The sequence below is a fragment of the Dendropsophus ebraccatus genome, chromosome 6, assembly GCF_027789765.1.
Source record: "Dendropsophus ebraccatus isolate aDenEbr1 chromosome 6, aDenEbr1.pat, whole genome shotgun sequence".
Taxonomy (NCBI): domain Eukaryota; kingdom Metazoa; phylum Chordata; class Amphibia; order Anura; family Hylidae; genus Dendropsophus; species Dendropsophus ebraccatus.
This window is the reverse complement of record NC_091459.1, coordinates 71,226,188-71,250,671: the sequence shown is the minus strand read 5'-3', so window position 1 is coordinate 71,250,671 and position 24,484 is coordinate 71,226,188. Positions and strand designations below refer to the sequence as shown.

General features: G+C 52.1%; 1 pseudogene; it reads left to right on the top strand.

Moving 5' to 3' along the window:
• The first annotated feature begins 597 nt into the window (after nucleotides 1-597).
• Nucleotides 598-24,484, top strand: part of LOC138795221 (putative nuclease HARBI1) — a 40,505-nt pseudogene continuing 16,618 nt past the window's right edge.

Sequence of the window (24,484 nt, the reverse complement as noted above, 5' to 3'; positions counted from 1 at the left end):
TTTTGCTGCCAGATTGTTGTGACCCGGACTATCGACCATTCTTTATTGTGTTTTGTCTGTCTGTCTTGTCTTTTTGTCCCACCAAGCAAGTGCAGGGACCGCCGCCCAGTTGCTGCCCTAGGGTTTAGCCTAGGGGGGCAAATAGGTAGAGTCAGTGGGCGGGGCTGAGCTTAGGGCTCACTGTCTCTGTGTGTCTGGTGTCACCGGTTCCTGACAGAATATCCGGCCGTACAATATTTTTTTTTAACTCCTTACCTGTGGCCAGTAATGGACTCAGCACAGGAGTTATCTGTCCGTTTTGAGGGTCTTGCTAACCTCGTTTTTGAGCTGGCCAAACAGGTCCAGCTATTGGCCCAGCAGCTACCAGCTACCACTCCTGCCACCCCAGTGGTCACACTCAAGGAGCCTGACAAGTGTTCTGGGGACCTGAACACATATGTGACGTTCAGAGATGCTTGGGTCAGTCACCCCACCCCTAGCTCCCTTGAAGAGGCCATTTCCCTGGCGATTACCATTGATCGCACGCTAAGTCCACGCCTAGACCACCCCTGTGTCATTAATGTTCCTACTTCTGTCCCCTCCAAACCTCTGCCTACTATGTTTCGTCCTCTGGTCACCGTGGAGGAACCTCCGGAACTGGGCAAAATTAAAAGATCTCTGGCCCGTAAGCAACTCCGAAGAACGAATGGACTCTGTTTTTACTGCGGAGAAAGTGGACATTTCATCAGCTATTGTACCAAGCGTCCCCCGAAGCCAGATCATCAGCGTCCAGATGACAACCAGGATAGTCATCTGGGCGCCCAGGTACTTGTGGGTGGTCTTGATGTGCATTATCCTGTTGATGAACCTACCAATGCTATGTCTGTGACTTCATGTATTGTGGAAGTTGGCTCTGTGTGTCCCGCCGAGGATACCATGTCTGCTAATATGTGTAAGGTGGAAATTGGCTCTGTATGTCCTGGTGATGGTACTAGGTCTGTGTCCTCATCTAAGGCAGAATTTGGATCTGTGTCTGGTATTGAATTGAGCAGTTATGGGAGATCTGTCAGACCGGTTACCTATCTCTTGGAGTCTGATTCCGATGAGTGGGAGACGAACGACGATATTTCTAGCGATGTTGAGACATGCATTGTAAGAGGTCCTTTCCCTCCTAGGTCTGGTTCATCTTGTGAGGGTCCGGAGGCCCCTCATAAAAGGGGGGGTAATGTCATGATCGCGCCTGAAAAGGCATCAGTGCCACCCTCTGCTGCGAAGATTAGACCTCTGCGCCAAAGACTGCGATTTTGGCCATAATCTTCCATTTATTCTGTGTTTAGTTTGCCTTGTTTTTGCCCTGTCTGAACTGTGTCTTATTCCTTCTGGTCTGCTAATTGTTTTCCCTGCCCCACCCATGTCTGTGCTGCTAGTTTCTTCTGGTCTTGTAACAGTTAACCTGCCTGTGCCTCAGTGATTGACAGCTGGTCCCTCCTATCACTTTCTGGACATGGTTCCTGGTCTCCTATTTAAGATTGCAGCTTCTGCCTGTGCCTTGCCGGTTATTGACTTGTCTCTGCCTGCTTGTGTGTTCTGTTTTCTCCTGACTCCTGCTTAGTATTTTTTACCTCCCTTGTGTGCCGCCTGCCCCTGACCTCATTGCCTGTTTTCTGACTACGCTTTTGGATCCGATTTTGTACTTTTGCTGCCAGATTGTTGTGACCCGGACTATCGACCATTCTTTATTGTGTTTTGTCTGTCTGTCTTGTCTTTTTGTCCAACCAAGCAAGTGCAGGGACCGCCGCCCAGTTGCTGCCCTAGGGTTTAGCCTAGGGGGGCAAATAGGTAGAGTCAGTGGGCGGGGCTGAGCTTAGGGCTCACTGTCTCTGTGTGTCTGGTGTCACCGGTTCCTGACAGGAGCAGTGCTGTTTCTATAAGAAAGCGGCCATTTTTTTCTAAGCCTGGGTAACCCCTTTTAAGTGTATAAATAACAATCCTTAGTGCAAAATACCATACATGCCTATGTGTAAGTATAGAATCCCGTCTGCTCCCCTTCTTCCATCCATACCCCTTCTCTATATCCCTCTTCTCACCTCTCCTGGTTGAACCTGATGGGCCTTTTTTGATGTGTTTTTTTTTAACCTTACTAACTATGTGGTCTGTTGGCTCCTTACCCTTGTACTGTTAAAGGAGTGCTCCAGGCAGGGTTTTTTTATTATAATACTGCTGGGTGGGGGGATGAAAACAATGACATCCATTCACGTCCCCGCTGGAGCTCTGGAATTAGGGAGATAAGTGGACGTCATTGATTTCATCCACTCCCTCTTCGGCGATACTGAAAAAAGGCCTCCCGCCCCGGAGTACCCCTTTAGATAAGATGATGGAAGCAGGGCCGTTTTAATACATTGGTGGGCCCAGTGCACAGCCCTCAAGAGTGGGCCCCCCCTTTCCCTTTTGGCACATTGTATAATGTACTGAATTTGCCCCCACACTGTATCAAGAGCCCCAATACATACAGTAGTTACCTTATAACACTATTTCCACTATACAGTGATTACATATTACATAAAAACTGCACTAAACAAAACAGAAAGATATCACCAATGATACCATTACATAATACCGCCCTAACACTACAACCCTATAACAGAGTGCAGTTACATCCAGTGACTCACCGGGGGCGTCTTCTCCGATCAGAGTCTGTCACCTTTTCTTTTTCTCTCCATCCAGCCTGGGCCACCTTGAAGTCTTCTCCTGGCTGTGAATCTTCTCTCTAGAATCTGCCAGACAAATATTTTAGGCTCCAACACATACAGTAGTTAGGTCCCTTGTACCCCTATACAGTAGTTACACCCCTCTGTACCCCTACATACTTACACCCCTCTGTGCCTCCATAGTTTTAAGGTGTCCCTGTAGTATATAGACCCTCATGTGCTCCTCCAGTTATATACAGCCCTCCTGTGCACTCCCCCATTAGTATATAGCCCCTCATGTGCTCCTCCAGTTATATACAGCCCCCCTGTGCCCTCCCACATTAGTATATAGCCCCCCCTGTGCTCTCCCACAATAGTATATAGCCCCCCCTGTGCTCTCCCCCAATAGTATATAGCCCCCCTGTGCTCTCCAATAGTATATAGACCCCTATGCTCTCCCACAAAAGTATATAGCCCCCCTGTGCTCTCCATAATATATAGCCCCCCTGTGTTCTCCCCCATAGTATATAGACCCCTGTGCTCCCCAATAGTATATAGACCCCTGTGCTCCCCAATAGTATATAGCTCCCTATGCTCCCCAATAGTATATAGCTCCCCTGTGCTCCCCAATAGTATATTGCCCCCTGTGCTCCCCAATAGTATATAGCCCCCTGTGCTCCCCCATAGTATATAGCTCCCCTGTGCTCCCCCATAGTATATAGCTCCCCTGTGCTCCCCCATAGTATATAGCTCCCCTGTGCTCCCCCATAGTATATAGCTCCCCTGTGCTCCCCCATAGTATATAGCTCCCCTGTGCTCCCCCATAGTATATAGCTCCCCTGTGCTCCCCCATAGTATATAGCTCCCCTGTGCTCCCCCATTGTATATAGCCCCCTGTGCTCCCCCATTGTATATAGCTCCCTGTGCTCCCCAATAGTATATAGCCCCCCTGTGCTCCCCCATAGTATATAGCCCCCTGTGCTCCCCAGTAGTATATAGCCCCCTGTGCTCCCCCATGGTATATAGCTCCCCTGTGCCCCCCCATAGTATATAGCTCCCCTGTGCTCCCCAATAGTATATAGCTCCCCTGTGTTCCCCCATAGTATATAGCTCCCCTGTGTTCCCCCATAGTATATAGCCCCCTGTGCTCCCCCATTGTATATAGCTCCCAGTGGCGGATTAAATGTACCCTGGGCCCCGGGCTGTCCACCCAACCGGGGCCCCCCCCCCCCCCCCCGTCAATCTGCCCACATTATGATCCGCTACTGCACCCCCCCCCCACACACTGTCCCCAAAAAACACTGCCTGCCTCCCCTCCCTGCTGACCCCAATAAACATAATGTTTGGTCCCTTGCTGCTACCCCCAGTAAGCATTGTCCACCCAACTTCCGCTGCCCCCAATAAACATATTGCCAACTCACCCTGATGTTGCGCACCCCCCCCCCCCCCCAAGGTCACAGCAGCACAGAGGATGTCAGGAGAGGAGGGGGCTGATCTTATAGGGGAGGTCACAGCAGCACAGAGTATGTCAGGAGAGGAGGGTGCTGATCTTATAGGGGAGGTCAAAGCAGCACAGAGGAGTTCAGGAGAGGAAGTTGCTGATCTTATAGGGGAGGTCACAGCAGCACAGAGGATGTCAGGAGAGGAGGGTGCTGATCTTATAGGGGAGGTCACAGCAGCACAGAGGAGTTCAGGAGAGGAGGGGGCTGATCTTATAGGGGAGGTCACAGCAGCACAGAGGATGTCAGGAGAGGAGGGGGCTGATCTTATAGTGGAGGTCAAAGCAGCACAGAGGATGTCAGGAGAGGAGGGTGCTTATCCTATAGGAGATGGTCCCCCTCTTCCCCCCTTATAGATGCTCCCCCTCTTTATAGATGCTCCCCCTCTTTCCCCCTTATAGATGATCGCCCTCTCTCCCCCTTTATAGATGGTCCCTCTTTTTCCCTTTATAGATGCCCCCTCTTTCCCCCTTTATAGATGGTCCCCCTCTTTTCCCCTTTATAGATGGTCCCCCTCTTTTCCCCTTTATAGATGGCCCCCCTCTTTTCCCCTTTATAGATGGTCCCCCTCTTTATAGATGGTCCCCCTCCTTTCCCCTTTATAGATGGTCCCCCTCTTTATAGATGGTCCCCCTCTTTATAGATGGTCCCCCTCTTTCCCCCACAGAGGAGTTCAGGAGAGGAGGGTGCTGATCTTATAGGGGAGGTCACAGTAGCACAGAGGATGTCAGGAGAGGAGGGTGCTGATCTTATAGGGGAGGTCAAAACAGCACAGAGGATGTCAGGAGAGGAGGGTGCTGATCTTATAGTGGAGGTCACAGCAGCACAGAGGATGTCAGGAGAGGAGGGTGCTGATTTTATAGGGGAGGTCACAGCAGCACAGAGGATGTCAGGAGAGGAGGGTGCTGATCTAATAGGAGAGGTCACAGCAGCACAGAGGATGTCAGGAGAGGAGGGTGCTGATCTTATAGGGGAGGTCAAAGCAGCACAGAGGATGTCAGGAGAGGAGGGGGCTGATCTTATAGGCGAGGTCACAGCAGCACAGAGGATGTCAGGAGAGGAGGATGCTGATCTATAGGGGAGTTCCCAGCAGCACAGAGGATGTCAGGAGAGGAGGCTGCTGGTCTTATAGGGGAGGTCCCAGCAGCACAGAGGATGTCAGGAGAGGAGGGTGCTGATCTATAGGGGAGGTCACAACAGCACAGAGGGTGTCAGGAGAGGAGGGTGCTGATCTATAGGGGAGGTCACAGCAGCACAGAGGCTGTCAGGAGAGGAGGGTGCTGGTCTATAGGGCAGGTCACAGCACCACAGAGGATGTCAGGAGAGGAGGGGGGCTAATCTTATAGGAGAGGTCACAGCAGCACAGAGGATGTCAGGAGAGGAGGGTGCTTATCCTATAGGAGATGGTCCCCCTCTTCCCCCCTTATAGATGCTCCCCCTCTTTATAGATGCTCCCCCTCTTTCCCCCTTATAGATGCTCCCCCTCTTTCCCCCTTATAGATGATCGCCCTCTCTCCCCCTTTATAGATGGTCCCTCTTTTTCCCTTTATAGATGGTCCCCCTCTTTTCCCCTTTATAGATGGTCCCCCTCTTTTCCCCTTTATAGATGGTCCCCCTCTTTTCCCCTTTATAGATGATCCCCCTCTTTTCCCCTTTATAGATGGTCCCCCTCTTTTCCCCTTTATAGATGGTCCCCCTCTTTTCCCCTTTATAGATGGTCCCTCTTTTCCCCTTTATAGATGGTCCCCCTCTTTTTTCCCCTTTATAGATGCCCCCCCCCCCCTTGCACAGCAGTCAGCCTGGGCCCTGACTTCCGGTGCAGAGCGTCTCTAACGTGCGCTCTTAATACCGGAAGTCAGGGCTTAGGTGGCACAGTGAGCTGTGTGATGCGCGCGCTGCCGGGGAGAGGACAAAACACCCCCGGCAGCCGCACATCAGCCGGAGGCAGCCGGGGACTCCTGTGACCGCAAGCAAAATAATGCTTGCGGTCACAAGAGTGCAGTGGCGGGCTGGGTTGCAGCGGCGTGGGCGGATTATAATGTGGGCGGCACGGCATGGGCCCCCCCGGAGCCTCGGGCCCCGGGCGGCCACCCAAACCGCCCACATTATAATCCGCCACTGATAGCTCCCTGTGCTCCCCAGTAGTATATAGCCTCCTGTGCTCCCCAGTAGTATATAGCCCCCTATGCTCCCCCATAGTATATAGCTCCCCTGTGCTCCCCCATAGTATATAGCTCCCCTGTGCTCCCCCATGGTATATAGCTCCCCTGTGCTAACCAGTAGTATATAGCCCCCTGTGCTCCCTCATAGTATATAGCCCCCTGTGCTCCCCAGTAATATATAGCCCCCTGTGCCCCCCCATAGTATATAGCCCCCTGTGCTCCCCAATAGTATATAGCCCCCTGTGGTCCCCAATAGTATATGTGCTCCCCCTCCCATATAATATTGAAAAAAACAAACACTTTTACTCACCTAGGTCCACGCGTTCCTCTTCTCTTCCCTCTTGTGGCCGCACTTCCTGTGGTCACAAGAGGCTGCACTCCCCTTACCCTCGCGCCGACGCTCTAGTGACGTCGGGCGCTAGAGGGAGAGTGCGGCCTCTTGTGACCGCAGGAAGTGCGGACACAAGAGTGACTGACAGGGAGGGAGCCAATGGCTCTCTCTCTGTCAGTGTCGCTGCTGCTGCAGCGCTGAAGCGCTGCGTCGGACGGGGGGGGCCCTGCAGGGGGCGCCATGGAGGGGTAAGTAGATTACCCATCCATGGCGCTCCCCCCTGACAGGCTGGTGGCCGGAGCCCTGTGCGACCGCATTGGTCGCACATAGCAACGGCCGCCTGCTCGAGGGGCCCCTTTAACCAGTGGGCCCGGTGCACGTGCACCATGTGCCCCCTGGTTAGAGCGGCCCTGGATGGAAGTGATATTATTTTACACAATACATTTCCTCAGGTTGCAGACGAGACGCTCCACCCTCATTGTCATCTAAACCTCATGTCCAGCTATGGAGAGACAAGTCTACAACACAGGAATATCAGCCACAAAACCATCAGCTGCATCTGCTCCGTGTAGTATCCGGAGTCCGGGAACCATCAGCTACATCTGCTCCATGTAGTATCCGGAGTCCGGGAACCATCAGCTGCATCTGCTCCACGTAGTATCCGGAGTCCGGGAACCATCAGCTGCATCTGCTCCATGTAGTATCCGGAGTCCGGGAACCATCAGCTGCATCTGCTCCATGTAGTATCTGGAGTCCGGGAACCATCAGCAGCATCTGCTTCATGTAGTATCCGGAGTCCGGGAACCATCAGCTGCATCTGCTCCATGTAGTATCCGGAGTCCGGGAACCATCAGCTGCATCTGCTCCATGTAGTATCTGGAGTCCGGGAACCATCAGCTGCATCTGCTTCATGTAGTATCCGGAGTCCGGGAACCATCAGCTGCATCTGCTCCACGTAGTATCCGGAGTCCGGGAACCATCAGCTGCATCTGCTCCACGTAGTATCCGGAGTCCGGGAACCATCAGCTGCATCTGCTCCATGTAGTATCCGGAGTCCGGGAACCATCAGCTGCATCTGCTCCATGTAGTATCTGGAGTCCGGGAACCATCAGCTGCATCTGCTCCATGTAGTATCCGGAGTCCGGGAACCATCATCATGGCAAATAGCTGGAAAGAGAGGCAACACACTGTATCCACCTATGGACCATGTATCACTATGTTCTTCCCAGAATATGGGCGCAAATATTATCTATCAAAGACCCAAAACTGTTACATTCAGATTTATTTTGTACGTGTGAAGTAATTTTATTCTAATAAGATGTAATTATAGTTATAGATTAGTAACACAGGTCTGCAGTTTATCAGGAGAAATGTCTCTTTCCCTATGGGCTGTAATATAGCAGGTACAAGCTCTCAGCCACCTGGCACTGATGGTACAGGAGCTTCTGTCTTTGGGCATTGATAATATTATGGGGGTTACCCGGCTTCGCCTCCTCATTAGACACAGTAAGTGTCATTTATCATTATAACCTGTTGGAGGCGCTCCGCAGAGGCGGATCCAGTTTTCCTTTTTCTAGGACATCACTGAGATCTGGGCTAGAAATGAACGTCCCTATTATTTGCCCTGATATAAAACTACAGATTTGTGGCTATTAGAACCAGAAGGAAAGTGCAGGAAAAAAAGGTCAAAATATCTATTAAACCTTTTCTTTATTTGTTTCTATCCCAAATAAAACTGTCATGTTCCTTATTTCCTTGCTCTTTTCTTCTTATAATTTCCATAGCCGGCACTCACAGACTGATGTGTTGTAAACTTTACTCTATGTGTATTCTTTCCAATCTGACACTGTGCTCTCTGCTGTCACCTCTGTCCATGTCAGGAACTGTCCTGAGCAGGAGAGGTTTTCTATGGGGATTTGCTACTGCTCTGACAGTTCCTGACATGGACAGAGGTGGCAGCAGAGAGCACTGTATCAGACTGGAGAGAATACACCACTTTCTGCAAGGCATACAGCAGCTGATAAGTACTGGAAGAGTTCTTGAAATTTTTAAATAGAAGTAATTTACAGATCTGTTTAACTTTCTGATACCAGATTATCTAAAAACATTTTCTTCTCCAGAGTCCCCCTTTAATATGTACATCCAGGAAGCAGCAAATGTGCAATAAAGTAAAGTGGAAAAAGTTTTATTTTTAAATTACCTATCTAAGCGCCGGCCTTGTTCTCTGTGTCGCCCCCTGGTGTCACCTCCTCCGCCCGGCACTGTCCGCTCCCAGAGTCACCAGGTCGGTATTTTTTGATCTGGAGAGAGGGATCCTGAGAAGCTGAGCGCACACACACCCTGGAGAACATGAGGACTAGGACGAGTGGAGAGCGGGGGAAGAGTGCCCTGTTATCAGTGGCAGCAGGAGAGAGACAGAGCACACACACAGGAGGCACAGAGGGACAGAGCGCACACACAGGAGGCACAGAGAGACAGAGCGCACACACAGGGGGCATAGTGAGACGGAGCGCACACACAGGAGGCACAGCAAGACGGAGCGCACACACAGGAGGCATAGAGAGACGGAGCGCACACACAGGGGGCATAGTGAGACGGAGCGCACACACAGGAGGCACAGCAAGACGGAGCGCACACACAGGAGGCACAGAGAGAGAGAGCGCACACACAGGGGGCATAGTGAGACGGAGTGCACACACAGGAGGCACAGAGGGACGGAGTGCACACACAGGAGGCACAGAGAGACGGAGTGCACACACAGGAGGCACAGAGAGACGGAGCGCTCACACAGGAAACGCAGAGAGACGGAGCGCACACACAGGAGGCGCAGAGAGACGAAGCGCACACACAGGAGGCATAGAGAGACGGAGCGCACACACAGGAGGCATAGAGAGACGCAGCGCACAGAGAGACGGCGCGCACACACAGGAGGCATAGAGAGACAGAGCGCACACACAGGAGGCACAGAGAGATGGAGCGCACACACAGGAGGCGTAGAGAGACAGAGCACACACAGGAGGCGCAGAGAGACGGAGTGCACACACAGGAGGCATAGAGAGACGGAGCGCACACACAGGAGGCATACATGACCCGAGAGGAAACCAGGGGGGGACACTGCCTGGACTGCAAGTGAGGAGCTATGTGTACTGCCGCTGAACCTTTGACAGTGGCTGCGTGGTCTGCCGGGAGAGGAGGGTGCTAATCTTATAGGGGAGGTCACAGCAGCACAGAGGATGTCAGGAGAGGAGGGTGCTGATCTCATAGGGGAGGTCCCCGCAGCACAGAGGATGTCAGGCGAGGACGGTGCTGATCTTATAAGAGAGGTCACAGCAGCACAGAGGATGTCAGGAGAGGAGGGTGCTGATCTTATAGGGGAGGTGACAGGGTTCCAGCAGCACAGAGGATGTCAGGAGATGAGGGTGCTGATCTATTAGGGGAGGTCCCAGCAGAACAGAGGATGCCAGGAGAGGAGGGTGCTGATCTTATAGGAGAGGTCACAGCAGCACAGAGGATGTCAGGAGAGGAGGGTGTTGATCTTATAGGGGAGGTGATAGGGTTCCAGCAGCACAGAGGATGTCAGGAGATGAGGGTGCTGATCTATTAGGGGAGGTCCCAGCAGAACAGAGGATGCCAGGAGAGGAGGATGCTGATCTTATAGGGGAGGTCACAGCAGCACAGAGGATGTCAGGAGAGGAGGGTGCAGATTGCGGGTGCAGGGCGCTGTCAGTTTGCTTGGTGCTGTACACATTGTGCAGTGTGTGCAGCCACTCTGTGAGGAGGAAAAAGATGAGAGCGGCTGAAAGTTACTAAACTTTAGACAGTGTCTGCATGGCCTGCCGGGAGAGGAGGGTGCTGTCACTGCATGCGGCTGCAGCCATGGCAACATGCACAGTGTGGGGCTGTCAGGACTACAAGTCTCAAGAACCCTGATGCTGAGAGTTGTTGTTAAATTGGAAGGCTGCTGCTGTAACACTGCAACTCCCAGCATACCTCATTATGCACTATAACTCCCAGCATACCTCCTTGTGCACTACAACTCCCAGCATACCTCCTTGTGCATTACAACTCCCAGCATACCTCATTCTGCACTACAACTCCCATTATACCTCATTGTGCACTACAACTCCCAGCATACCTTCTTGTGTACAACAACTATCATAGCCGCAGTCTGGGGGCCCTCCCCACAGACTGCGCCTATGATTGTTGTGCACAAGCAGGTATATTTGTATTTTTTTGAGGTATCGAACTGGTATTGAGTATCAAAATAAAAAAGCTAGTATGGTGACATCACTAGCAGGGCCTAGACCTGTAATGCCTCTCTGTGCTTGCTCCCACCTCTCTGCATTTCAGTAACTGTCCAGGGCTGGATTGTGTCCTCCTTTAGCGGAAGAATATTGAGCTTGCGCCACTGCTAGCGGGGTGGTTCAGCCGCACTGGGGACCCAGGTTGGGCCCAAGTTGGATTTAATCCGCTGCTGCTTCTTGCAGGACATACAGCAGCTGATAAGTACTGGACTTTTTTTTTCTATACAGAAATAGGTTACAAATTAGTTTAACTTATTGACACCAGATAATTTAAAAACTATTTGTTAAAGATGTGAAGCAAGGACTAAACATATTATAAATGCCATTTTTCCTATTGCCCTGGGGTCCTCAGGGTTTTCAGGGCTGCATACACCTTGTAATGTATACTCAACCAGGGTGGATATACAGGACGCCAAGATCAAGGAAATCTGTCTGGTACGTAGCAGGTAGAGAGCTGCATACACAAGCATGTGGACGGGTTGTACAACCGCTAGTCACAGCGCCGGCGTCAGCACCCGGCTTACCTGGGCAAGTGACGGGCCCTGTTAGCAGCTAGCAGAACGTGATGGCAGGTGTATTTTGGCAACAGCTTAACAGTCGCTTGTTAGAAAACAGTCACTTGTGGGACAGTTTCTTTAGTGCAGCGCTCTCTAACATGTGACTTTCCAGTTGCTGCAAAACTACAACCCCCATTGTGCACAGCTGGCAAGGTATAATGGCCGTTATAGTTTGGCAACAGCTGAAAAGTCACTGACTGGGAAAGAAAGATTTAGGAAAACTGTTTATTTAATCCAGTGTTCTCCAACAAGTGACTCACTCTCCAGTTGCTGCAAAACGACAACTTCCATCACGCACTACTGGAAGGACATGATGGGAGTCGTATTTTGGCAACAGCTGAAGAGCCAGTGGTTGGGAAACAATGATTTAGGAGGACAGTGGCCCAATTTATCTAGGGGTGCAGTGACGGGGGGCATTGTCACAGTTCATAAGTGCAAAGGTTTTTTTGCACCAAGAGAAGAGCTAACTACAGACTGAAGGACAAGGTGCAGCTCACCTACAGATGGGGGGCACAAAGAGGGTCCTGTTACTGTTTGGGAGCTCTATGCCACCATGTATTGGGCTGTAAAAATCTGCAACATATCCTCCATGTCTGAACTCACCCTACATCATTCTGAGAAGCCATAAAAGCCTATTTCACATCTGACATTGTATAGTGGGGGACTAGCTAAGGCTAGGTTCACAATGTGTTTTATCCTATACGTTTAACGTATACATTTTATGGAAAAAACGGATGCAACTACCGATGCAATTGTGTGCCAACCGGTTGGATCCGGTTGGAACCGGTTTGAACCGGTTGGATCCAGTTTTTCCATTGACTTGTAAACAACAACAACCTGACAACGTGTCTGGGCATGCTCATGACATCACTACGACAAGCAGTGACATCACGTAAGTGACATAATTGGTGATGTCATCCAAGGGCCCTATAAGAGAAGGTGCAGAGCCCCAGAATCTCTGTTCTTAGGGACTCACTAGCGATCACACTGTTGGTATTACCTTGCTTTCTGCCTGTGTATACTGATAGTCATTTCTAGTGTTTTCGATTTTCGTCAATCCATGGAGAGAGAGGAGAGGATTGAGAGGGAGCTTGCCATTTTTGGCAACCTCCTGTGCTATTTGGTTCCAATCCTAGTGGGCTGTCTTTCCACCAGACAGCCACTCAGCATGATTGAACCCTTCATCAACCCGCTGAGCTGGGGCAATTCCATCAGCGGCCCGCTCAGCTGGGACAATATCACCTTGGGCCTGGGGCCAAACAGCACCATCACAGACCAGACCAGCTGTAAGATTACCCCCATCCTGCAGAGGCCCAATTACACCACCAGAAACCTGCAGCGTCCAAACACCACCTTTGAAGACCTGCCCGACTGTGACCTGATGTCCATCACCAGTCATGTCCAGAGCGCAGCAACCGCCTTCACTGACCTGCTTAGCTGGCTGACTGCTGTTAGCGATGTGCTCAGCTGGACATCCACTACCAGTCGCCTGCTGAGCTGGACTTTCAGTGATAGCGCCCTGCTGACCTGGATCACGGCTGCTGTAGAGAGAGTGAGTGTGATCACCACCATCTGTGATTACATCAACTGGATCTGCAGCACCAGAGACCTCATCATCTGGACCACCACCCTCACCCGCAGCAGTTTCCTGGACATCTGGACGACCACAGCCACCTGGATCACCAACACCACCACCGGTGAGCTGACAACGTTGATTTCCACCGTCACCGCCAGCGATCTGCAGAGCGCACTGAGCAGCATAAGTGAGAAGCTGGTGTGGATTGCCACAACCCTCCAGCTTCTCACTTGGCTGACCAGTCGCTGCAACAGGTGCGCTTGGCTGCTAACTGCGGGTGAGGCGTTGTCCTGGATGAACACTACAAGCAGGATGCTGATCGGTGCCCTACAGGGCATCAGACTTATTGTGCGATGTCTGTCCAGTACCGAGGAGCTGAGGAAATGCCTGGCCATCATTTCTGAAGAAGTGCTAAGCGGCTTCCCCGCCACCACCACCACAGCACGCTCCGAGGGACATCCCTACCGCCGACAGCGAATCATTTGAAATGATGGAACAACATCACCAGGGGCCTGCAGTTCCATCAGAGAGCAGCCCAGCTGGAAGATTACCACCAACCTGCAGAGGCCCAATTCCACCACCACCAACCTGCAGCGTAGCAACTCCAGCACCATCAAAATGCAGAGCCCAAACAACACCATTGGAGACCTGCCCAACTGGAATATGACCACCTGTGACCTCATTTCCATCAGCAGCCATCTCCAAAGTGCAGCAACCACCTTCACTGACCTGCTTAGCTGGACATCCACCACCAGCCGCCTGCTGAGCTGAACTTTCACTAATAGTGACCTGCTGACCTGGATCACAGCTGCTGTAGAGCCAGTGAGTGTGATCACCACCGCCTGTGATTTCATTACCTGGATCTGCAGCACAAGAGATCTAATCATCTGGACCACCACCCTCACCAGCTTCCTGGAGATCTGGATGACCACAGCCACCTGGATCACCACTACTACTGCCGGTGAGCGGATCACGTGGATTTCCACCATCAGCACCAGCGATCTGCAAGCAATCACAGCGAGTGAGACATTGTCCTGGACTACAACCACCAGCAGGATGCTGATCGGCTTCCTACAGAGCATCAGACTGATCCTGCGATGCTTCACCAATACCGAGGAGCTGAGGAAATGCCTGGCCATCATCTCCAAGAAAGTGCTCAGCGGCTTCCCCGCCGCCACCACCACAGCACGCTCCGAGGGAAATCCTGACCGCCGACAGCGAATAATTTAATAACTTAAATAAAGGTTTTTCTTGTTGCCAAAAATGTGTACTTTTTTAAAAGTCACTATACATTGTAGTAAGGTGTGCAAGGGTGTAAGTGTGTAATAATGATAATGTGGGGCACTAAAAACACCATACACCACCTCTCTTACACTGTACCTGTCAGCTCTGCCCCCCCCAAAGATGGCCGCTCAGCCGTACTCACCGTTATTGTGTGAGGTGAGGAGGAAAGGTGAACTACAACCATGGTGGACGGCACACAGGAGCGCCCCCTGCTGGTCACTCTCCTTCTCCAGCTCTTCCCTCTGCCACTGGCTGTAGGAGTATACGCTGCCCAAACAAAAACACCTGGGGGGGGGGGGGGGTCTCAGTAGATTTATCCTTGTTTCCAGATAGTAACCAATCACAGCTCAGCTTTCATTTCTCACATTGCTCTGGGAACATGAAAGCTGAGTTGTGATTGGTTGCTATGGGCAACAAAGAGACTCTTACCATTAGAAAGCTTAAAGAGGTATTCCCCACAAGAGCTAAAATAATGAAATGCTCCCAAACCTAGCTAACCTTACTCACCAAGTCCCTCTGAGTATTTTGAGACGTCTCCCATCTTTCTAGCTGCTGCCGTTCCTGAGTTACAAGTTTTTCTAAAAGCCGATCTATATCCAAGATAGGAAACTACATTTCCCATCATGCAATGCCTCTGCCTGATAATGGTGAAGTAGCAGAGCTGAGACAATGAAGGAGATGATGACAGTGTAGCAGAGCTGAGATGGCGGTGTTGGTGTAGCAAAGCTAAGTTGGCGGTGACAGTGTAGCAGAGCTGAGTTGGCGGTGAAGGTGTAGCAGAGCTGAGTTGGAAGTGACCGAGTAGCAGAGCTGAGTTGGGGAAAGGTGTAGCAGAGCCGAGTTGGCTGTGAAGGTGTAGCAGAGCCGAGTTGGCTGTGAAGGTGTAGCAGAGCCGAGTTGGCTGTGAAGGTGTAGCAGAGCCGAGTTGGCTGTGAAGGTGTAGCAGAGCCGAGTTGGCTGTGAAGGTGTAGCAGAGCCGAGTTGGCTGTGAAGGTGTAGCAGAGCCGAGTTGGCTGTGAAGGTGTAGCAGAGCCGAGTTGGCTGTGAAGGTGTAGCAGAGCCGAGTTGGCTGTGAAGGTGTAGCAGAGCCGAGTTGGCTGTGAAGGTGTAGCAGAGCCGAGTTGGCGGTGAAGGTGTCGCAGAGCCGAGTTGGCGGTGACGGTGTCGCAGAGCCGAGTTGGGGATGACGGTGTAGCAACGCTGAGTTGGAGGAGAAGTTGTAACAGAGCTGAGTTGGGGGTGACGGTATAGCAGAGCTGAGCTGGGGGATGACCTTGTAGCAGAGCTGAGTTGGCAGTGACGGTGCAGCAGAGCTGAGTTGGGGGGGACGGTGTAGGAAAGCTGAGTTGGGGATGACAATGTAGCAGAGCTTAATAGGCGGTGACGGTGTAGCAGAGCTAAGTTAGCGGTGACGGTGTAGAAGAGCTGAGTTGGCGGTGACGGTGTAGCAGAGCTGAGTTAGGGATGACGGTGTAGCACACCTGAGTTGGGGATGATAGTGTAGGAGAGCTGAGTTGGCGGTGACGGTGTAGCAGAGCTGAGTTAGGGATGACGGTGTAGCACACCTGAGTTGGGGATGATAGTGTAGGAGAGCTGAGTTGGCGGTGACGGTGTAGCAGAGCTGAGTTGGTGACTGTGTAGCAGAGCTGAGTTAGGGGGGACGGTGTAGCAGAGCTGAGATGGCACTGACCGAGTAGCAGAGCTGAGTTGGGGGGAAGGTGTAGCAGAGCTGAGTTGGCGGTGACGGTGTAGCAGAGCTGAGTTGGGGATGACGGTGTAGCAGAGCTGAGTTGGGGATGACGGTGTAGCAGAGCTGATTTGGCGGTGACGCTGTAGCAGAGCTGAGTTGGCGGTGACGCTGTAGCAGAGCTGAGTTGGCGGTGACGCTGTAGCAGAGCTGAGTTGGCGGTGACGCTGTAGCAGAGCTGAGTTGGCGGTGACGCTGTAGCAGAGCTGAGTTGGCGGTGACGCTGTAGCAGAGCTGAGTTGGCGGTGACGCTGTAGCAGAGCTGAGTTGGCGGTGACGCTGTAGCAGAGCTGAGTTGGCGGTGACGCTGTAGCAGAGCTGAGTTGGCGGTGACGCTGTAGCAGAGCTGAGTTGGCGGTGACGCTGTAGCAGAGCTGAGTTGGCGGTGACGCTGTAGCAGAGCTGAGTTGGCGGTGACGCTGTAGCAGAGCTGAGTTGGCGGTGACGCTGTAGCAGAGCTGAGTTGGCGGTGACGCTGTAGCAGAGCTGAGTTGGCGGTGACGCTGTAGCAGAGCTGAGTTGGCGGTGACGCTGTAGCAGAGCTGAGTTGGCGGTGACGCTGTAGCAGAGCTGAGTTGGCGGTGACGCTGTAGCAGAGCTGAGTTGGCGGTGACGCTGTAGCAGAGCTGAGTTGGCGGTGACGGTGTAGCACAGCTGAGTTGGCACTGACCGAGTAGCAGGGTTGAGTTGGGGGGAAGGTGTAGCAGAGCTGAGTTGGCAGTGACTGTGTAGTAGAGCTGAGTTGGGGATGACGGTGTAGCAAAGCTGAGTTGGGGATGACGGTGTAGCAGAGCTGAGTTGGGGGTGACTGTATAGCAGAGCTGAGTTGGGGGTGACTGTATAGCAGAGCTGAGTTGGGGGTGACGGTGTAGCAGAGCTGAGTTGGGGGTGACGGTGTAGCAGAGCTGAGTTGGGGATGACGGTGTAGCAGAGCTGAGTTGGGGGTGACGGTATAGCAGAGCTGAATTGGGGGTGACGGTATAGCAGAGCTGATTTGGGGGTGACGGTATAGCAGAGCTGATTTGGGGGTGACGGTATAGCAGAGCTGATTTGGGGGTGACGGTATAGCAGAGCTGAGTTGGGGGTGACGGTATAGCAGAGCTGAGTTGCGGGGAAAGGTTTAGCAGAGCTGAGATGGCACTGACCGAGTAGCAGAGCTGAGATGGTGAGTGCTGCGGGTGAAGGTGGTGCCCCGTGGCTGATCACGAAGGGAGGGTGCCACTTGGTGATCGTGCGTTGGGGGGGTTGGAAGGTGATCGTGGGGTCGGGTGCCGCTGGTGATAGGGAAGGCTTGCTGCGGGCGATTTTGGGGGGGGGAGCTTGGTGAGTGCGGAGGCTATGCCGTGGGTGAGTGAGGGATGCCACGGGTGATGGTGGGGCGGTGGGTTGTGGGGCGGGGGGCTGTGTGCTGCGGGTGAGTGCTGGACGGTGCGCCGGGAGGCTCTGGACACAGGGGGTGAGCTCTGGGCTGGGGGTGACCGGGTGGCTGCTGTTAGTTAGCTGCGCTGATCACTGTCTCCCTCTCTAACAGCAGCCACCCCATCAGTGTTCTCAGTCACTTCACTGTGCTGGGACTGAGGACACGTGGTGCCGACTCCGAGGGTGGGGGCCAGGAGCAGGGAGCGTGTCGGGTTGGACTGAGGTCTGATGATTCTATGCATTCCGTGGGGGTGAATGCAGCTGGATAACAGCAAAACTGTGCAGAATCCATAATAACTTTATATTGGAAAGATGAAAAGCTACGGGTGGGCAACGTATTAATGCAAAAATAATTTTGGGGGGGAATACACCTTTAACAAATAACCCCCATTCTTAGTAAAAACACAAGACAGAGGAGATTTTATACATAGCGGCACCGACCTGCAGCTGCCTCATATGTTCTGTGGCTGCAGATGGCAGCAAGTGACAAGTTCAGGTGCCGCCCCTGATTAGTGGCCACTCACCCCTCATATGTGGCGCTGTATTATAAATTGGGGGTGGTGGGGGGGCGCTGCTTAATGCTCATATGTGGCGCCATATTATATATGTAGGGAGGTCGCCCATCTATGCTCATATGCGGCACTGTATTACAAATGTATGTGTGTGTAGGGGGGGGACACCTATCAATCCTCATATACGGTGCTATATTAGGGCTTGTATGTATTGTCATACCTCCTAACCGTCCCGGATACAGCGGGATAGTCCCGATTTTGGGGTGATGTCCCGGAACGGCCCCCATGTGTCCCGCTGTCCCCCACCCCGGCTCGGCGTTCGCACCGGCAGCTGCAGTTTCAGACAGCGTCCCTTACACTGTGAGCGCTCACAGCGACACCTACTGGCCGGCAGTATGCCCCCCCCTGACGCCGCTCCCGACGCTGAGGAGGCCGAGGAGGTGATGCACAGGCTTCTGGTGCAGGCTTCCTCTTCCAGCCCAGCGGCGTCAGATGATGTGAGAAGAGTGCGGGCACCGTGGAGCTGGAAGAGGAAGCCCATAGCTGCCAACAGGTATGACCCGGTAAGCCCCGCCCCCACTGCGGTAAGCCCCACCCCCGGCTAACTAACCAGCAGAGTACACCGGGCCAGAGGAGGAGAGACGCCATGGACAACAGGAAATATGGTAAGTATAATGGGTCAGTCTCTTACCATATTTCTAGTTGTCCATGGCGTCTCCCCTCCTCTGGCCCTGTGTACTCTGCAGGTTAGTTAGCGCTGCGGTGGGCGCCGGGGGCGGGGCTTACCGCGGTGGGGGCGGGGCTTACCGGGTCATACTATTTGCAACTATGGAAGCCTGCACCAGAAGCTCCACGAGATTAAGTACTAAGGGGGTACTAAGGGGCATACTAAGGGGGTACTAAGGGGCATACTAAGAAGGTACTAAGGGGCATACTAAGGGGGTACTAAGGGACATACTAAGGGGGGTACTAAGTGGCATACTAAGGGGGGTACTAAGGGGCATACTAAGAAGGTACTAAGGGGGGTACTAAGGGGCATACTAAGAAGGTACTAAGGGACATACTAAGGGACATACTAAGGGGCATACTAAGGGGGGTACTAAGGGGCATACTAAGAAGGTACTAAGAAGGTACTAAGGGACATACTAAGAAGGTACTAAGGGGCATACTAAGGGGGGTACTAAGGGGCATACTAAGAAGGTACTAAGGGACATACTAAGGGGGTACTAAGGGGCATACTAAGGGGGGTACTAAGGGGCATACTAAGGAGGTACTAAGGGGCATACTAAGAAGGTACAAAGGGGCATACTAAGGGGGGTACTAAGGGGCATACTAAGGGTGGTACTAAGGGGCATACTCAGGGGGTACTAAGGGACATACTAAGAAGGTACTAAGGGGCATACTAAGAAGGTACAAAGGGGCATACTCAGGGGGGTACTAAGGGACATACTAAGAAGGTACTAAGGGGCATACTAAAGGGGTACTAAGGGACATACTAAGAAGGGTCTAAGGGACATACTAAGGGGCATACTAAGAAGGTACTAAGGGGCATACTAAGGGGGTACTAAGGGGCATACTAAGAAGGTACTAAGGGGCATACTAAGGGGGTACTAAGGGACATACAAAGAAGGTACTAAGGGACATACAAAAAAGGTACTAAGGGACATACTAAGGGGGGTACTAAGAAGGTACTAAGGGGGTACTAAGGGACATACTAAGAAGGTACTAAGGGACATACTAAGGGGGTACTAAGGGACATACTAAGGGGCGTTCTAAGAAGGTACTAAGGGGCATACTAAGGGGGGTACTAAGGGACATACTAAGGGGGTACTAAGGGACATACTAAGGGACATACTAAGAAGGTACTAAGGGACATACTAAGGGGGTACTAAGGGACATACTAAGAAGCTACTAAGGGGCATACTAAGGGGGGTACTAAGGGGCATACTAAGAAGGTACTAAGGGGCATACTAAGGGGCATACTAAGGGGGTACTAAAGGGCATACTAAGGGGCATACTAAGGGGCTTACTAAGGGGGTAGTAAGGGGCATACTATGGGGCATACTATGGGGCATACTATGGGGCGTACTAAGGGGCATACTAAGGGGGTACTAAGAAGGTACTAAGAGGCATACTAAGGGGGTACTAAGGGGCATACTAAGGGGCATACTATGGGGCATACTAAAGGGGTACTAAGGGGGTAGTAAGGGGCATACTAAGGGGGTACTAAAGGACATACTAAGGGGCATCCTAATTGGGTACTAAGGGGCATACTAAGGGGGTAGTAAGGGGCATGCTAAGGGGGTACTTAAGGTCATACTAAGGGGGTACTAAGAAGGTACTAAGGGGCATACTAAGGGGGTACTAAGAAGGTAAAAAGGGGGGTACTACAGGGCATACTGAGGGGGTACTAAGAGGCATACTAAGAGCGTACTAAGGGGCATACTAAAGGGCATACTAAAGGGATACTAAGAGGCATGCAACATAGGGGCATGCTATATACCATGTGGGGGCTAAAAAGGAGGGGTTATATTATGTGGGGGCTATACTATGTGCTTTTTGGGGGCTCCTGCACAGGATTGGGTCCTATACTATATAGGGGCTGCTACGTGGGAGGGCTATACTCTATGGGGACTGCTGCACAGGGGGAGGGAAAAGTTGGCAAGAAACACAAAATAGAAGAGAAGAGCGTCCCCTGTGAGTCACCGAATACCGGTAATACAATCACCTATAAGGTCTGCAGGTGCACAGCCTCATCTACCGCTATATGGTGACTGCTGAGGGAGAGTACTGCTCTGTGCACAGCCTCATCTACCGCTAAATGGTGACTGCTGAGGGAGAGTACTGCTCTGTGCACAGCCTCATCTACCGCTATATGGTGACTGCTGAGGGAGAGTACTGCTCTGTGCACAGCCTCATCTACCGCTATATGGTGACTGCTGAGGGAGAGTACTGCTCTGTGCACAGCCTCATCTACCGCTATATGGTGACTGCTGAGGGAGAGTACTGCTCTGTGCACAGCCTCATCTACCGCTATATGGTGACTGCTGAGGGAGAGTAATGCTCTGTGCACAGCCTCATCTACCCTTATATGGTGACTGCTGAGGGAGAGTACTGCTCTGTGCACAGCCTCATCTACCGCTATATGGTGACTGCTGAGGGAGAGTACTGCTCTGTGCACAGCCTCATCTACCGCTATATGGTGACTGCTGAGGGAGAGTACTGCTCTGTGCACAGCCTCATCTACCGCTATATGGTGACTGCTGAGGGAGAGTACTGCTCTGTGCACAGCCTCATCTACCGCTATATGGTGACTGCTGAGGGAGAGTACTGCTCTGTGCACAGCCTCATCTACCGCTATATGGTGACTGCTGAGGGAGAGTACTGCTCTGTGCACAGCCTCATCTACCGCCAGGGTCGGACTGGGCCACCGGGGAGCCGGGGGATCCCCCGGTGGGCCCCACCCCCTCCTCCCCCTTGCAGGGCCCTTCCCCTAAGCCAGAGAGGGGCCTCCCGTTTGGAAGCTGCCTGGTATCCGGAGCTCCCACACTGCTGGGTGAGTTAAGCACCGTATCAGGGCCCGTTCTCTCTGTAATCATGGGCCCTCCCCTCCCCCTGCTCACCTGGCTCCCTTACATCTGCTCCCATCCTCAGCGCTGCCCTCTTCCTGCCTGTCACAAGATGCCGAGAGCAGCCCCCTCCATCCCCCTCCCCTCTGCAATCACGTGACTCTCCTGTTGCTGTGTGCAGTCGGTGCACAGGAGATGGGGAGAGGCTGCAGGCTGCCGGGCCTGGCTGGGAGAAGAGAAGATGGAGACAAGAAGACTGAAGCTTCCTGCCCTGCTGAACATGTGAGTGTGTGTGTATATACTTGTCTATCTGTCATCAGTGTGTGTCTGTACATGTGTCATGTGTTTATGCATGTGAGTGATGTGTGTGTGTGTGTGTGTGTGTGTGTGTGTGTGTTTTCTATCATGTATATAGTGTATATATTATGTGTAATCTGCATGCTTTTGTATCTGTGTATCTATGTTGGTGAGTCTGTGTGTGTTAGTATGATTAGATGTATATATGTAAGGTGTGTTGTGTCTGCATGTTTGTGTATGTCTGCAGTATGTCTATTTGTGTATATATGTATACTGTATGTATGTCTGCAGTATGTCTATTTGTGTATATATGTATACAGTGTGTATGTCTGCAGTATGTCTATTTGTGTATATATGTATACAGTGTGTATGTCTGCAGTATGTCTATTTGTGTATATATGTATACTGTATGTATGTCTGCAGTATGTCTATTTGTGTATATATGTATACAGTGTGTATGTCTGCAGTATGTCTATTTGTGTATATATGTATACTGTATGTATGTGATGAGAAGTTCACACTTTGGAGGTCCAGTTGTGCCGGAGATCAGTGAGGCTTGGGCTCTGATCAGCTGAGGATTCTCACATCACAGATGATAGGTGTTGTAGTAGATATAACAGTAAGACTTTAATCAATGGATGACGTGTTTCATCAGATGAGATCATCAGATCTATTGAGGATTCCCTTAGAAACACATTATCCATTGATTTGTCTTACTCCTACGTCTACTACAACTCCTATCATCTGTGATGTGAGAATCCTGACTCAGCCGATCAGCGCCCAAGCCTCACGGATCTCCTGCACAACTGGGACCTCCAGAGTGTGAACTTCTTCTCAACTATTGTACCGATTGTATAAAAAATAAAGATATAAGCAGCAGACACAAGTGGGATAATGCCCCCCTCACCAAACTGCACCCGCTCTGGAGCAGCAGCAGTATTAGTGATAGGTAGGATTATGCCCCCCTCACCAGACTGCACCCCCTCCGGAGCAGCAGCAGTATTAGTGATAGGTAGGATAATGCCCCCCTCACCAGACTGCACCCCCTCTGGAGCAGCAGCAGTATTAGTGATAGGTAGGATTATGCCCCCCTCACCAAACTGCACCCCCTCCGGAGCAGCAGCAGTATTAGTGATAGGTAGGATTATGCCCCCCTCACCAAACTGCACCCCCTCTGGAGCAGCAGTATCAGTGATAGGGAGGATTATGCCCCCCTCATCTGACTGCACCCCCTCCGGAGCAGCAGCAGTATCAGTGATAGGTAGGATTATGCCCCCCTCACCAGACTGCACCCCCTCCGGAGCAGCAGCAGTATCAGTGATAGGTAGGATTATGCCCCCCTCATCTGACTGCACCCCCTCCGGAGCAGCAGTATCAGTGATAGGGAGGATTATGCCCCCCTCACCAGACTGCTCCCCCTCTGGAGCAGCAGCAGTATCAGTGATAGGTAGGATTATGCCCCCCTCATCTGACTGCACCCCCTCTGGAGCAGCAGTATCAGTGATAGCTAGGATTATGCCCCCCTCATCTGACTGCACCCCCTCTGGAGCAGCAGCAGTATCAGTGATAGGTAGGATTATGCCCCCCTCACCAGACTGCACCCCCTCCGGAGCAGCAGCAGTATCAGTGATAGGTAGGATTATGCCCCCCTCATCTGACTGCACCCCCTCCGGAGCAGCAGTATCAGTGATAGGGAGGATTATGCCCCCCTCATCTGACTGCACCCCCTCCGGAGCAGCAGCAGTATCAGTGATAGGTAGGATTATGCCCCCCCCTCATCTGACTGCACCCCCTCTGGAGCAGCAGTATCAGTGATAGGTAGGATTATGCCCCCCTCATCTGACTGCACCCCCTCCGGAGCAGCAGTAGCAGTGATAGGGAGGATTATGCCCCCCCCCTCATCTGACTGCACCCCCTCTGGAGCAGCAGCAGTATCAGTGATAGGTAGGATTATGCCCCCCCTCATCTGACTGCACCCCCTCCGGAGCAGTAGCAGTACCAGTGATAGGGAGGATAATACCCCCTCATCTGACTGCACCCCCTCTGGAGCAGCAGCAGTATCAGTGATAGGGAGGATTATGCCCCCCCTCATCTGACTGCACCCCTCCGGAGCAGTAGTATCAGTGATAGGGAGGATTATGCCCCCCTCATTTGACTGCACCCCCTCCGGAGCAGCAGTATCAGTGATAGGTAGGATTATGCCCCCCCTCATCTGACTGCACCCCCTCTGGAGCAGTAGTATCAGTGATAGGTAGGATTATGCCCCCCCTCATCTGACTGCACCCCCTCTGGAGCAGCAGTATCAGTGATAGGGAGGATTATGCCCCCCTCATCTGACTGCACCCCCTCCGGAGCAGCAGTATCAGTGATAGGTAGGATAATACCCCCTCACCAGACTGCACCCCTCCGGAGCAGCAGCAGAGGCAGCACCAAAGTAGTCAAAAATCTTGTGACTTTATTCACACCCTCTAGCGCAATGTTTCGTTTTAGCTCTGAGTAAGGCAAAACATTGCACAAGAGGGAGTGAATAAAGTCACAAGATTTTTGACTACTTTGGTGCT